Source organism: Coregonus clupeaformis, chromosome 16, assembly GCF_020615455.1.
Source record: "Coregonus clupeaformis isolate EN_2021a chromosome 16, ASM2061545v1, whole genome shotgun sequence".
In the NCBI taxonomy this organism is placed as follows: Eukaryota; Metazoa; Chordata; class Actinopteri; order Salmoniformes; family Salmonidae; genus Coregonus; species Coregonus clupeaformis.
Genome location: NC_059207.1, coordinates 10,579,469 through 10,594,764, shown reverse-complemented (window position 1 = coordinate 10,594,764; position 15,296 = coordinate 10,579,469). Strand labels below are relative to the sequence as shown.

Genomic DNA, 15,296 nt, shown 5'->3' with positions numbered 1-15,296 from the left:
TGCTTCTGCTTTACTTGAACATTTGACTGAGTGTTTGTGGTGAGGAGGGTTAATTTGCGTTGGGTTGGGGAGTACACATATCAGGTTGCATTCATTTGATCTATCGCTGTTTTGATGCTTTTCTTTCACTCTACAGCGCTCTCTGACAAGAACTCCAAAACTAGATGGAGAGGGGATCCAGATGGTGGAGGAACTAGTGGGAAACTCACAACTGATGGGACATGCAGGCTGTGTGTGTGTGTGTGTGTGTGTGTCTGTATTTCTCAGTGTCAGAGTGTCTAAAGTATGTGTTCCTGTGTGTATGAGTCTTTGCTGTTGAAAATCCAGCTTGGCTCTTTCCCTGGAGTATCCCTCAGTGGAACTCTCTGGGCTGAGCTCCAGGACTCCTTCCCTCCAGGCCAGGCCCAGTTCAGAATGGAGAGACCCAGAGAGGAAGGCTGCTCCTCAGGGAACACACTCACAGTCTCCAGCCCAGCACAGCTCAGAGGGATGAGGGGAGGCCAGTCATCAACAGCCCATGGGATGACAGGGCAAAGGTCACCTTTGAAAATGAATCTCCTCACTGTTTTTTCAGGAGAAATGGGCAGAAGGAAGGTGCTCGTCGTATGCTGATGATAGCTCTGCTGTTGTGTGTCATGTGTGAGCTGTTCCACATGCTGGCTGACGGGGTGAGTTGCAGCAAATGGAAAGGATATGAGCGAGACAGTATAAGACGGGGGAGAAAGGAGAGCGGGGGAGAGGAAAAAGACGGGTGGATTCCAGAGGGCTGAGGCGGATGAGTGTGACCCTATGTGACAGTGTGTGAGCGGAGGAATGTGCATGGTTACCATATTACCTATTTAGTGCACTACGTTTGACCAGAGGCCTATGGGCCCTGCTCAAAAGGAGTGCACTACTTAGGGAATAGGGTGCTATTAGGAACACAACCCCTGTTTATCCCAGACAGGTTGGGCACATCAAAAGATTCCTTTCCCCTCGTTTCCTGTCCTCATGAGTCTTAGTATGAATGAATCACATGGAGCCATTGTTCATCCCAACAGCTTTAGGGAGAAAATATCAGTATATGACTCAGTAGCTAGATTTCCATCCAAATGGCGACCGATTTTCATGCGAATATTCTAAAATCTGCATAAAGAAAATATGCACATTTTCCCACCAGTGGTGTTTTCACCAAACTGACTTGTGATAAAAATCACTGCGTTTTCGTGTACCGAATAAAAATTGAATGTTCAATGTGTTTCCATCGCATTTTCAACTCTACCGATAGTTTTGTCAAACTGTTGCATTAAATAGCAAATGTGCCTACTCTGGTCTTGGCACGTGCACTCTAGCCAACAGCTGGCAGATAGAGTGCGGTTTGGCTAGTCTACATGATGAGATTATTATGGATAAGAGCGAGAATATTTGTATTTGTCAAACGGCAGTCAAGCATCGATCATCATGTCACCAGAATAAGACCCTCGTTATTTATTGGAAAGGAGCATCAAGCTCATCACCTTGCCCTTTCACCACCCTGTGAAGTTCATCATAACTTATTTCATCTGTTGCCTAATCCACTGCATGCTTTCCCCACAAGACATAGTGGGAGGACCACACAACATGTCATCGCGTGCTCCAAATTTACTTCGATATACATTTACATTTTATCCAGAGCGACTTACAGTTAAGTGAGTGCATTCATAATTTTTTTTCATACTGGCCCCCCGTGGGAATCGAACCTACAACCCTGGCGTTGCAAACGCCATGCTCTACCAACCGAGCTACATCCCTGCCGGCCATTCCCTCCCCTACCATGGACGACACTGGGCCAATTGTGCGCCGCCCCATGGGTCTCCCGGTCGCGGCCGGCTATGACAGAGCCTGGATTCGAACCAGGATCTCTAGTGGCACAGCTAGCACTGCGATGCAGTGCCTTATACCACTGCGCCACTCGGGAGAGATATGATGGTTATATCAACATTTCCACTGACATTTCTTGCATTATTGATTTTACCGACAAAAAAAGATCCCACCATGTCGAACTAACAAATTATCTGTCAGCATAGAGTACCAAAACTTCCCATTTCCATTTTTATACAGTGCATTCAGGAAGTATTCAGACCCCTTCACTTTTTCCACATTTTGTTATGTTACAGCCTTATTCTAAAATGGATAAAATTATTTTTTCCCCTCAATCTACACACAATACCCCATAATGACAAAGCGAACACAGGTTTTTGGAAATTTTTGCAGATGTATTAAAAAAACAAACACATACCTTATTTACATAAGTATTCAGACTCTTTGCAATGAGACTCGAAATTGAGCTCAGGTGCATCCTGTTTCCATTGATCATCCTTGAGATGTTTCTACAACTTGATTGGAGTCCACCTGTGGTAAATTCAATTGATTGGACATGATTTGGAAAGGCATACACCTGTCTATACAAGGTCCCACAGTTGACCAAGCCATGAGGTTGAAGGAATTGTCCGTAGAGCTCCGAGACAGGATTGTGTCAAGGCACAGATCTGGGGAAGGGTACCAAAAAATGTCTGCAGCATTGAAGGTCCCCAAGAACACAGTGGCCTCCATCATTCAAATGGAAGAAGTTTGGAACCACCAAGACTCTTCCTAGAGCTGGCCGCCCGGCCAAATTGAGCAATCGGGGGATGAGGGCCATGGTCAGGGAGGTGACCAAGAACCCGATGGTCACTGACAGAGCTCCAGAGTTCTTCTGTGGAGATTGGAGAACCTTCCAGAATGACAGCCATCTCTGCAGCACTCCACCAATCAGGCCTTTATGGTAGAGTGGCCAGACGGAAGCCACTCCTCAATAAAAGGCACATGACAGCCCGCTTGGAGTTTGCCAAAAGGCACCTAAAAGGACTCTGACCATGAGAAACAAGATTATCTGGTCTGATGAAATCAAGATTGAACTCTTTGACCTGAATGTCAAGCATCACGTCTGGAGGAAACCAGGCACCGCTCATCACCTGGCCAATACTATACCTACGGTGAAGCATGGTGGTAGCAGCATCATGCTGTGGGGATGTTTTTCAGCGGCAGGGACTGGGAGACTAGTCAGGATCGAGGGAAAGTGATCCTTGATGAAAACCTACTCCAGACCGCTCAGGTCCTCAGACTGGGACGAAGGTTCACCTTCCAACAGGACAACAACCCTAAGCACACAGCCAAGACAACGAAGGAGTGGCTTGGGGACAAGTCTCTGAATGTCCTTGACCGGCCCAGCCAGAACACAGACTTTAACCCAATCGAACACCTCTGGAGAGATCTGAAAATAGCTGTACAGCGACGCTCCCCATCCAACCTGACAGAGCTTGAGAGGATCTGCAGAGAAGAATGGGAGAAACTCCCCAAATACAGGTGTGCCAAGCTTGTAGCGTCATACCCAAGAAGACTCGAGGCTGTAATCGCTGCCAAAGGTGCTTTAACAAAGTACTGAGTAAAGGGTCTGAATACTTATGTAAATGTAATATTTCAGTATTTTTTTGCAAATATTTCTAAAAACCTGTTTTTGCTTTGTCATTATGGGTTAGTGTGTGTAGATTGATGAAGGGGAAAAAACAATTTAATCCATTTCAGAATAAGGCTGTAACGTAACAAAATGTGGAAAAAGTGAAAGGGTCTGAATACTTTCCGAATGCACTGTATACTGTATGACTTTACTCGCAAAAACCTGTGGATGGAAACGTGGTTATGGAAGGAAGGAATCTCACTCTGTTTAGATTAATACCAGGTCTCTCTCCAGTTTGCTGCACCACCCACTGGCACTGCACTGACTCACTACAGACAGACAGCACTCCACTGGGCAGGCGGGTAGGGACACACACACACACACACACACACACACACACACAAACACAACAGCTATCATAAATTAGGCCTACACAAATATGATACACCCCAGCGCCTGTGTACTGACAAACACATGTGCCAGAGGTTCAGTACACACTCCATAGCTAGGCTATGTCAACTAAACCGAGCCTGTCAAACAAGTGGAACAGATTGGCAAATAAAGGTAGAGAGGGTCTAGCGAAAAGAAAAACTCCAACCTTTAATAGAAACAGGACACAGCATTAGACAGGCTACATGTGGCTGATGTATTAGGAGTTTGTGACAGGGACGCTTTGGGAGGGTGACACCATTGGTAGCCTGTGAGCACTTGAAAACGAAATGTTGGACAAATGCCATATTTGGTTAGCCGTCTGCTTCGAAATGCCGGACGCCATCTCCTCGACTGTATACACAACGCATCCAAATTGTTTGTCCCTTTTCGAGCTTGTTTAGAGCATTTTAGTGTACTTGATAAGGTATGCCCTGAGCCTCTGAAGCCACGAGTGAAAAGCAAATAGAACAGGGCGTAGCCGGTAAGAGATGCAACACAACACGAGAGTTTGATGTGAAGCAAAAATCACTGGGTGACAACAGCCGACAGCACATGTAGAGCTGGAGTCACATGCTACTCATTCAGCGCCCAAAGACATCTCATCTCACGTCAGAGATCAGCTGTTTACCAAAACAGTGGCGGGGTGGCCGCTTGCTGTTGTTTGAACTGCAGATGGCCCCTTTAAAGCTCAACATGATGCTGAGTGCACCACAGAGGGAATTTACAGAGGTCTGCTTGTGACACCCTCAGATTCCATTTCACTTCTCACTGGTCACTTTCAATCTTAGTCAGCCATTCACAACTGTGTTTCAGCTTCAGTCACACACACAGGCATAACATTTGATAATATGGTTGGAGAAAATGGACAATATAAGCCACAGATGTGTGGCAAAACAAATACAAACATTCACGGCTGACACTGTCCACCCTGGGCAGGACTCCCAGCATGCTTTGCGCCAACATTCCGCTGACCCTGGGGTTGTCGTCGTCATCATATTCGGTTGACAAAATCATAAGGCTATTCAGAATTAGTTTATAATGGTCCCTGTTCCACATCCACACATATATGAGCATAGACCAGGGTTAGGTCCAGGGTCTATGGTCTACCATAGGCCAGGGTTAGGGCCAGGGTTAGGTCCAGGGTCTATGGTCTACCATAGGCCAGGGTTAGGTCCAGGGTCTATGGTCTACCATAGGCCAGGGTTAGGGCCAGGGTTAGGTCCAGGGTCTATGGTCTACCATAGGCCAGGGTTAGGTCCAGGGTCTATGGTCTACCATAGGCCAGGGTTAGGGCCAGGGTTAGGTCCAGGGTCTATGGTCTACCATAGGCCAGGGTTAGGGCCAGGGTCTATGGTCTACCATAGGCCAGGGTTAGGGCCAGGGTCTATGGTCTACCATAGGCCAGGGTTAGGTCCAGGGTCTATGGTCTACCATAGGCCAGGGTTAGGGCCAGGGTCTATGGTCTACCATAGGCCAGGGTTAGGTCCAGGGTCTATGGTCTACCATAGGCCAGGGTTAGGTCCAGGGTCTATGGTCTACCATAGGCCAGGGTTAGGGCCAGGGTCTATGGTCTACCATAGGCCAGGGTTAGGTCCATGGTCTATGGTCTACCATAGGCCAGGGTTAGGTCCAGGGTCTATGGTCTACCATAGGCCAGGGTTAGGTCCAGGGTCTATGGTCTACCATAGGCCAGGGTTAGGTCCAGGGTCTATGGTCTACCATAGACCAGGGTTAGGTCCAGGGTCTATGGTCTACCATAGGCCAGGGTTAGGGCCAGGGTTAGGGCCAGGGTTAGGTCCAGGGTCTATGGTCTACCATAGGCCAGGGTTAGGTCCAGGGTCTATGGTCTACCATAGGCCAGGGTTAGGTCCAGGGTCTATGGTCTACCATAGACCAGGGTTAGGTCCAGGGTCTATGGTCTACCATGGGCCAGGGTTAGGGCCAGGGTTAGGGCCAGGGTTAGGGCCAGGGTCTATGGTCTACCATAGGCCAGGGTTCCCCAACTGGTGGCCCACGGGTGGTTTTATTGCCCCCCCCCCCACGTTTTCTGAGAATTATTTGAGTTAAAAAAATGTGGGTTGAATTTTCATTGTTGGACATAAGACTGTAAAATCACCAGGAACTCAGCGCCAAGTGATTAACATTTTGGCAATCTGTTCCCAAGTATTCCCACTCATAACAGAGACACGTGATTGTATACACAATTTTAAATGATTATGTTTGAGTCAAATATATCGGTTTGGGCTTCTTGCGGTCAATTTGCAATCTACAAATTATTTGTAATTATGTTCCGGTCCCCCCGACCAGCCGCTCAAGAAAAAAAATTGGCCCGTGGCTGAATCTAGTTGCTGATCCATGGCCTAGGCTATATGCTTGCTAATTTGACTTTACACCCAGGTTGACTCTGCATCTTTATGGTGAAGCAGGTTTATCAAACAACCCTGCAGTGGAACTGAAATCCTCAGATGTGTCACAGGAAAGAGAGAGTGCTGTTCTCTGTTGTAAGCAGTCTCTAAGGAGACCAGCGGCTAGAACGGTGATAATGCCATATGAACCAGATCTAGCTAGATATGACATCAGCAAGGATGTGGGGACAGCAGAGCTATGATTAAACTGAGAAATGACAGGTTTCTAGGAAACAGAGCAGCCAATAGGAAAGAGATGCCAACAGGCTGCATAGGCAACACAAACAGACAATATTCTATTCGGACTTCTGTGTCAAGTATCTTGCAATTTAATGATAATAATAGCTAGCCTATGCAGCTAAAAATATGACAGCCACTCTGGTCTGTAAGCCATTCCACTGAAGGTGTAACATCAGGAGAATGACAATGTCAATCAGTCTGACCTTTGGCCCTGCTCTTGGAAGTACAACCGCAGTTTCACCGAAACACTCGAGAAGCCCCTGCTACTGAGAAATGTATAAAGAGGTGAGAAAGTGAAAGAGAGTAGTGTTTCCTGTTACTGTCTAACATTGAGCCTTCGGTCTTGTGGTCCTCCTTAGAGACTGGGGCTAGGCCGAGAGCTTGTTTTAGGCCACAGCCATGATGGAGCCTCCCCCAACCCCCTCCCCATCAAATCTGTGTGTGTGCATATCTGTTACTTTCTCTGTGAGTGTCAGTTACTGTGTGTGTGTGTGTGTGTACATACAGTGCATTCGGAAAGTATTCAGACCCCTTCCCTTTATCCACATTTTGTTACGTTACAGCCTTATTCAAAAATGGATTAAAAAAACAAACAATACACACAATACCTCATACCTCATCATTTTGTATACATCTGGCCCTTCATTGGACACTGTGTTAACAAACCTCCAAACGAGCTTTAATGCCATACAACACTCCTTCAGTAGCCTCCAACTGCTCTTAAACACTAGTAAAACTAAATGCATGCTCTTCAATCGAACGCTGCTGGCACCCGCCCACCCGACTAGAATCACTACTCTCGACGGGTCTGACCTAGAGTATGTAGACAACTACAAATACCTAGGTGTCTGGTTAGACTGTAAACTCTCCTTCCAGACTCACATTAAGAATCTCCAATCCAAAGTTAAATCTAGAATCGGCTTCCTATTTCGCAACAAAGCCTCCTTCACTCATGCTGCCAAACATGCCCTCGTAAAACTGACTATCCTACCGATCCTTGACTTCGGCGATGTCATTTACAAAATAGCCTCCAACACTCTACTTAGCAAATTGGATGTAGTCTATCACAGTGCCATCCGTTTTGTCTTCAAAGCCCCATACACTACCCACCACTGTGACCTGTACGCTCTTGTTCGCTGGTCCTCACTACATGTTCGTCGTCAAACCCACTGGCTCCAGGCCATCTATAAATCACTGCTAGGCAAATCCCCGCCTTATCTTAGCTCATTGGTCACCATAGCAGCACCCACCCGTAGTCTGCGCTCCAGCAGGTATATCTCACTGGTCATCCCCAAAGCCAACACCTCCTTTGGCCGCCATTCCTTCCAGTTCTCTGCTGCCAATGACTGGAACGAATTGCAAATATCTCTGAAGCTGGAGACTCTTATCTCCCTCAATAACTTTAAGCATCAGTTGTCGGAGCACCTTACCGATCACTGCACCTGTACACAGCCCATCTGAAATTAGCCCACCCAACTACCTCATCCCTATATTGTTATTTATTTTGCTCTTTTGCACCCCAGTATCTCTATTTGCACATCATCTCTTGCACATCTATCATTCCAGTGTTAATACTAATTGTAATTATTTTGCACTATAGCCTATTTATTGCCTTACCTCCATAACTTGCTACATTTGCACACACTGTATATATATTTTCTGTTGTATTTTTTGACGTAATGTTTTTTTACCCCATATGTAACTCTGTGTTGTTGTTTTTATCGCACTGCTTTGCTTTATCTTGGCCAGGTCGCAGTTGTAAATGAGAACTTGTTCTCAACTGGCTTACCTGGTTAAATAAAGGTGAAATAAAAAAAATAAAAAAAATGACAAATTGAAAACAGGTTTTTTGAAATGTTTGCAAATTTATTACAAATAAAAAAAGAAATACCTTATTAAGTATTCAGACCCTTTGCTATGAGACTCAAAATTGAGCTCAGGTGCATCCTGTTTCCATTGATCATCCTTGAGATGTTTCTACAACTTGATTGGAGTCCACCTGTGGTAAATTCAATTGATTGGACATGATTTGGAAAGGCACACACTTGAGACAGTATTCACCCCCCTTGGCATTTTTCCTATTTTGTTGCCGTACAACCTGGAATTAAAATGGATTTTTTGGGGGTTAGTATCATTTGATTTACACAACATGCCTACCACTTTGAAGATGCAAAATAATTTTTTGTGTGAAACAAACAAGAAATAAGACAAAAAAACAGAAAACCTGAGCGTGCATAACTATTCACCCCCCCCAAAGTCAATACTTTGTAGAGCCACCTTTTGCAGCAATTACAGCTTTAAGTCTCTTGGGGTATGTCTCTATAAGCTTGGCAGATCTAGCCACTAGGATTTTTGCCCATTCTTCAAGGCAAAACTGCTCCAGCTCCTTCAAGTTGGATGGGTTCCGCTGGTGTACAGCAATCTTTCAGTCATACCACAGATTCTCAATTGGATTGAGGTCTGGGCTTTGACTAGGCCATTTCAAGACATTTAAATAATGTTTCCCCTTAAACCACTCGAGTTTTGCTTTAGCAGTATGCTTAGGGTCATTGTCCTGCTGGAAGGAGAACCTCCGTCCCAGTCTCAAATCTCTGGAAGACTGAAACAGGTTTCCCTCAAGAATTTCCCTGTATTTAGCGCCATCCATCATTCCTTCAATTCTGACCAGCTTCCCAGTCCCTGCCGATGAAAAACATCCCCACAGCATGATGCTGCCACCACCATGCTTCACTGTGGGAATGGTGTTCTCGGGGTGATGAGAGGTGTTGGGTTTGCGCCAGACATAGCGTTTTCCTTGATGGCCAAAAAGCTAAATTTTAGTCTCATCTGACCAGAGTACCTTCTTCCATATGTTTGGGGAGTCTCCCACATGCTTTTTGGCGAACACCAAACGTGTTTGCTTATTTTTTTATTGAAGCAATGGCTTTTTTCTGGCCACTCTTCCATAAAGCCCAGCTCTGTGGAGTGTACGGCTTAAAGTGGTCCTATGGACAGATACTCCAATCTCCGCTGTGAAGCTTTGCAGCTCCTTCAGGGTTATCTTTGGTTTCTTTGTTGCCTCTCTGATTAATGTCCTCCTTGCCTGGTCCGTGACTTTTGGTGGGCGACCCTCTCCTGGCAGGTTTGTTGTGGTGCCATATTCTTTCAATTTTTTAAATAATGGATTTAATGGTGCTCCGTGGGATGTTCAAAGTTTCTGATCTTTTTTTATAACCCAACCCTGATCTGTTTTACAGCCCTATAACTAATTTAACTAACTAACTATTATGTGTGTTTTTTCACATTATTTGTCATTTATTCTGTACATAATGTTTCTGCCATCGTCTCTTATAACCAAAAAGCGCTTCTGGATATCAGGACAGCGATTACTCACCTCGTATTGGACGAAGATTTTTCTTCAACGAGGCGGCCGCGAAGGATATCCTACAGACACCTGACAAGGCCCAAATCCCCGTCATTCGCAGGAGAAAGAGACGGAGATATCGTGGACGTAGGTCGGGGTGCCTCGTAAGGATCCGACAGCGAGCGAGTAAACTGCCTCTTCCATCAATCCTATTAGCCAATCTTCAATCATTGGAAAATAAATGAGATGACCTACGATTACGCTTATCCTACCAACGGGACATTAAAAAACTGTAATATCTTATGTTTCACCGAGTCGTGGCTGAACGACGACATGGACAACATACAACTAGCGGGCTACACGCTACATCGGCAGGATAGAACGGCTGACTCCGGTAAGACAAGGGGTGGCGGTCTGTGTATATTTGTAAACAACAGCTGGTGGACAACATCAAATACTAAGGATGTCTCGAGGTTTTCCTCTACAGCTTATCTTATGATGATAAAAAATGTTTTTGGTTTGTCATTATGGGGTATTGTGTATACAGTCGTGGTCAAAAGTTTTGAGAATGACAAGTATTGGTTTTCACAAAGTTTGTTGCTTCAATGTTTTTAGATATTTTTGTCAGATGTTACTATGGTATACTGAAGTATAATTACATGCATTCCATAAGTGTCAAAGGCTTTTATTGACAATTACATTAAGTTTATGCAAAGAGTCAATATTTGCAGTGTTGACCCTTCTTTTTCAAGACCTCTGCAATTCGCCCTGGCATGCTGTCAATTAACTTCTGGGCCACATAATCAATGCTTGGAGTTTGTCCGAATTTGTGGGGTTTTGTTTGTCCACCCGCCTCTTGAGGATTGACCACAAGTTCTCAATGGGATTAAGGTCTGGGGAGTTTCTTGGCCATGGACCCAATATTTCGATGTTTTGTTCCCCGAGCCACTTAGTTGCTTTATGGCAAGGTGCTCCATCATGCTGGAAAAGGCATTGTTCGTCACCAAACTGTTCTTGGATCGTTGGGAGAATTTGTTCTCGGAGGATGTTGGTACCATTCTTTATTCATGGCTGTGTTCTTAGGCAAAATTGTGAATGGTCTCAGGATGCTTTACTGTTGGCATGACACAGGACTGATGGTAGCGCTCACCTTGTCTTCTCCGGACAAGCTTTTTTCTGGATGCACCAAACAATCGGAAAGGGGATTCATCAGCGAAAATGACTTTACCCCAGTCCTCAGCAGTCCAATCCCTGTACCTTTTGCAGAATATCAGTCTGTCCTTGGCTTCCTCGCTGCCCTTCTTGACACGAGGCCATCCTCCAAAAGTCTTTGACTCACTGTGCGTGCAGATGCACTCACACCTGCCTGCTGCCATTCCTGAGCAAGCTCTGCACTGGTGGTGCCCCGATCCCGCAGCTGAATCAACTTTAGGAGACGGTCCTGGCACTTGCTGGACTTTCTTGGGCGCCCTGAAGCCTTCTTCACAACAATTTAACCTCTCTCCTTGTGGTTCTTGATGATCCGATAAATGGTTGATTTGGGTGCAATCTTACTAGCAGCAATATCCTTGCCTGTGAAGCCCTTTTTGTGCAAAGCAATAATGACAGCACGTGTTTCCTTGCAGGTAACCATGGTTAATTACCAATTTGTAAGTCGCTCTGGATAAGAGCGTCTGCTAAATGACGAAAATGTAAAATGTAAACGTTAACAGAGGAAGAACAATGATTTCAAGCACCACCCTCCTTTTAAAGCTTCCAGTCTGTTATTCTAACTCAATCAGCATGACAGAGTGATCTCCAGCCTTGTCCTCGTCAACACTCTCACCTGTGTTAACGAGAGAATCACTGACATGATGTCAGCTGGTCCTTTTGTGGCAGGGCTGAAATGCAGTGGAAATGTTTTTTGGGGATTAAGTTCATTTTCATGGCAAAGAGGGACTTTGCAATTCATCTGATCACTCTTCATAACATTCTGGAGTATATGCAAATTGCCATCATAAAAACTGAGGCAGCAGTGAAAATTAATATTTGTGTCATTCTCAAAACTTTTGACCACGATTGATGAGGGGAAAAAATAATTTAATCAAGGGGTCTGAATTCTTTCCGAATGCACTGTATGCATGTAAGTATGTGCATGTGTGCCTGCACATGCAAGTACAGAAGCAAACCATTGTAGCTAAGGAGGTCTGGTGAAGTGGGAGACAGAGAGTGAGACATTTGCTCTCCTCTGTCTTTGTCCACTGCTGGGCACAGAAAACAGCCAGCTCTGCAGTTTTGTCCTCAGACCCAACAGGCCAGGAGATGCAGCACAGAAAGGGTAGCCGGAGGGCCTCAGGGGCTTAGTGGGGGTGTCTGTCTGTCACTCTGTCCGTCTGCCTCTCACTCACTCACTCTGTCTGTCTGCCAGTCACTCCGTCCGTCTGTCTGCCTGCCTGCCTGCCTGCCTGCCTGCCAGTCACTCACTCATGTCTGTCTGTCTGCCAGTCACTCACTCGCTCACTCAGTCTGTTTGCCTGCCAGTCACTCGCTCACTCAGTCTGCCTGCCAGTCACTCACTCACTCCGCCTGCCAATTACTGTCTGTCAGTCTCTGTGTCTGCCTGCCAGTGTCTGCCTGCCAGTCCCTGTGTCTGCCTGCCAGTACTGTCTGTCTGTCTCTGTCTGTCTGTCTGCCTGCCCGCCCGCCAGTCACTATCTGTGTCTGTCTGTCTGCCTGCCTGCCAGTCACTGTCTGTGTCAGTCTGTCTGTCTGCCACTGTCTGTCTGCCAGTCACTGTCTGTCTGTTTGCCAGCCAGTCAGTGTCTGTCTGTCTGTCTGTCTGCCAGCCAGTCAGTGGCTGTCTGTCTGTCTGCCAGCCAGTCAGTGGCTGTCTGTCTGTCTGTCTGTCTGCCAGCCAGTCAGTGGCTGTCTGTCTGCCTGCCTGCCTGCCAGCCAGTCACTGTCTGTCTGCCTTCCTGCCAGTCACTGTCCGTCTGTCTGTCTGTCTGCCTGCCAGTCACCGTCTGTCTGTCTGTCTGTCTGTCTGTCTGCCAGTCACCGTCTGTGTCTGTCTGTCTGCCAGTCACCGTCTGTGTCTGTCTGTCTGCCAGTCACCGTCTGTGTCTGTCTGTCTGCCAGTCACCGTCTGTGTCTGTCTGTCTGCCAGTCACCGTCTGTGTCTGTCTGTCTGCCAGTCACCGTCTGTGTCTGTCTGTCTGCCAGTCACCGTCTGTGTCTGTCTGTCTGTCTGTCTGCCAGTCACCGTCTGTGTCTGTCTGTCTGTCTGCCTGCCAGTCACAGTCTGTGTCTGTCTGTCTGTCTGACTGTCTGACTGTCTGTCTGCCTGCCAGTCACAGTCTGTGTCTGTCTGTCTGTCTGTCTGTCTGCCAGTCACCGTCTGTGTCTGTCTGTCTGCCAGTCACCGTCTGTGTCTGTCTGTCTGTCTGTCTGTCTGCCTGCCAGTCACAGTCTGTGTCTGTCTGTCTGTCTGTCTGCCTGCCAGTCACCGCCTGTGTCTGTCTGTCTGCCTGACTGCCTGCCAGTCACCGTCTGCCTGCCTGACTGCCTGCCAGTCACCGTCTGCCTGCCTGACTGCCTGCCAGTCACCGTCTGCCTGCCTGACTGCCTGCCAGTCACCGTCTGCCTGCCTGACTGCCTGCCAGTCACCGTCTGCCTGCCTGCCAGTCACCGTCTGCCTGCCTGCCAGTCACAGTCTGCCTGCCTGCCAATCACCGTCTGTGTCTGTCTGCCTGCCAGTCACTGTGTCTGCCTGCCAGTCACTCTGCCAGCCAGTCACTGTCTGTCTATCTGTGTGCCTGCCAGTCACCGTCTGTGTCTGTCTGTGTGCCTGCCAGTCACCGTCTGTCTGTGTGCCTGCCAGTCACTGTATGTCTGTCTGTCTGGCAGCCAGTCTCCGTCTGCCAGTCACCCTCCGTCTGCCAGCCAGTCTCCGTCTGCCAGTCACCCTCCGTCTGTCTGTGTGCCTGCCAGTCACCGTCTGTCTGTCACCCTCCGTCTGTCTGTGTGCCTGCCAGTTACCGTCTGTCTGTCTGTCTGTCTGTGTGCCTGCCAGTCACTGTCTGTCTGTCTGTCTGTCTGTGTGCCTGCCAGTCACTGTCTGTCTGTCTGTCTGTCTGTCTGTGTGCCTGCCAGTCACTGTCTGTCTGTCTGTCTGTCTGTCTGTCTGCCAGTCAGTCACCGTCTGCCTGTCACCGTCTGTCTGCCTGTCTGTCGGCCTGCCAGTCACTATCTGTCTGTCAGTCTGCCAGCCAGCCTCCGTCTGCCAGCCAGCCTCCGTCTGCCAGCCAGCCTCCGTCTGCCAGCCAGCCTCCGTCTGCCAGTCACCCTCCGTCTGCCAGTCACCCTCCGTCTGTCTGTCTGTCTGTCTGTGTGCCTGCCAGTCACCGTCTGCCTGCCTGCCTGCCAGTCACCGTCTGCCTGCCTGCCAATCACTGTGTCTGCCTGCCAGTCACTCTGCCAGCCAGTCACTGTCTGTCTGTCTGTGTGCCTGCCAGTCACCGTCTGTGTCTGTCTGTCTGTCTGTCTGTCTGTCTGTCTGCCTGCCAGTCACAGTCTGTGTCTGTCTGTCTGTCTGTCTGCCTGCCAGTCACCGCCTGTGTCTGTCTGTCTGCCTGACTGCCTGCCAGTCACCGTCTGCCTGCCTGACTGCCTGCCAGTCACCGTCTGCCTGCCTGACTGCCTGCCAGTCACCGTCTGCCTGCCTGCCAGTCACCGTCTGCCTGCCTGCCAGTCACAGTCTGCCTGCCTGCCAATCACCGTCTGTGTCTGTCTGCCTGCCAGTCACTGTGTCTGCCTGCCAGTCACTCTGCCAGCCAGTCACTGTCTGTCTATCTGTGTGCCTGCCAGTCACCGTCTGTGTCTGTCTGTGTGCCTGCCAGTCACCGTCTGTCTGTGTGCCTGCCAGTCACTGTATGTCTGTCTGTCTGGCAGCCAGTCTCCGTCTGCCAGTCACCCTCCGTCTGCCAGCCAGTCTCCGTCTGCCAGTCACCCTCCGTCTGTCTGTGTGCCTGCCAGTCACCGTCTGTCTGTCACCCTCCGTCTGTCTGTGTGCCTGCCAGTCACCGTCTGTCTGTCTGTGTGCCTGCCAGTCACTGTCTGTCTGTCTGTCTGTCTGTCTGTGTGCCTGCCAGTCACTGTCTGTCTGTCTGTCTGTCTGTCTGTCTGTGTGCCTGCCAGTCACTGTCTGTCTGTCTGTCTGTCTGTCTGTCTGCCAGTCAGTCACCGTCTGCCTGTCACCGTCTGTCTGCCTGTCTGTCGGCCTGCCAGTCACTATCTGTCTGTCAGTCTGCCAGCCAGCCTCCGTCTGCCAGCCAGCCTCCGTCTGCCAGCCAGCCTCCGTCTGCCAGCCAGCCTCCGTCTGCCAGCCAGCCTCCGTCTGCCAGCCAGCCTCCGTCTGCCAGTCACCCTCCGTCTGCCAGTCACC

General features: G+C 48.3%; 1 protein-coding gene across 2 annotated transcripts in view; it reads right to left on the bottom strand.

Annotated features, from left to right (window-relative positions):
- The window catches only part of sh2b3 (SH2B adaptor protein 3), a 63,024-nt gene that overhangs the window by 12,126 nt on the left and 35,602 nt on the right, over positions 1-15,296 (bottom strand). The gene's annotated exons all lie outside the window — the stretch shown is intronic.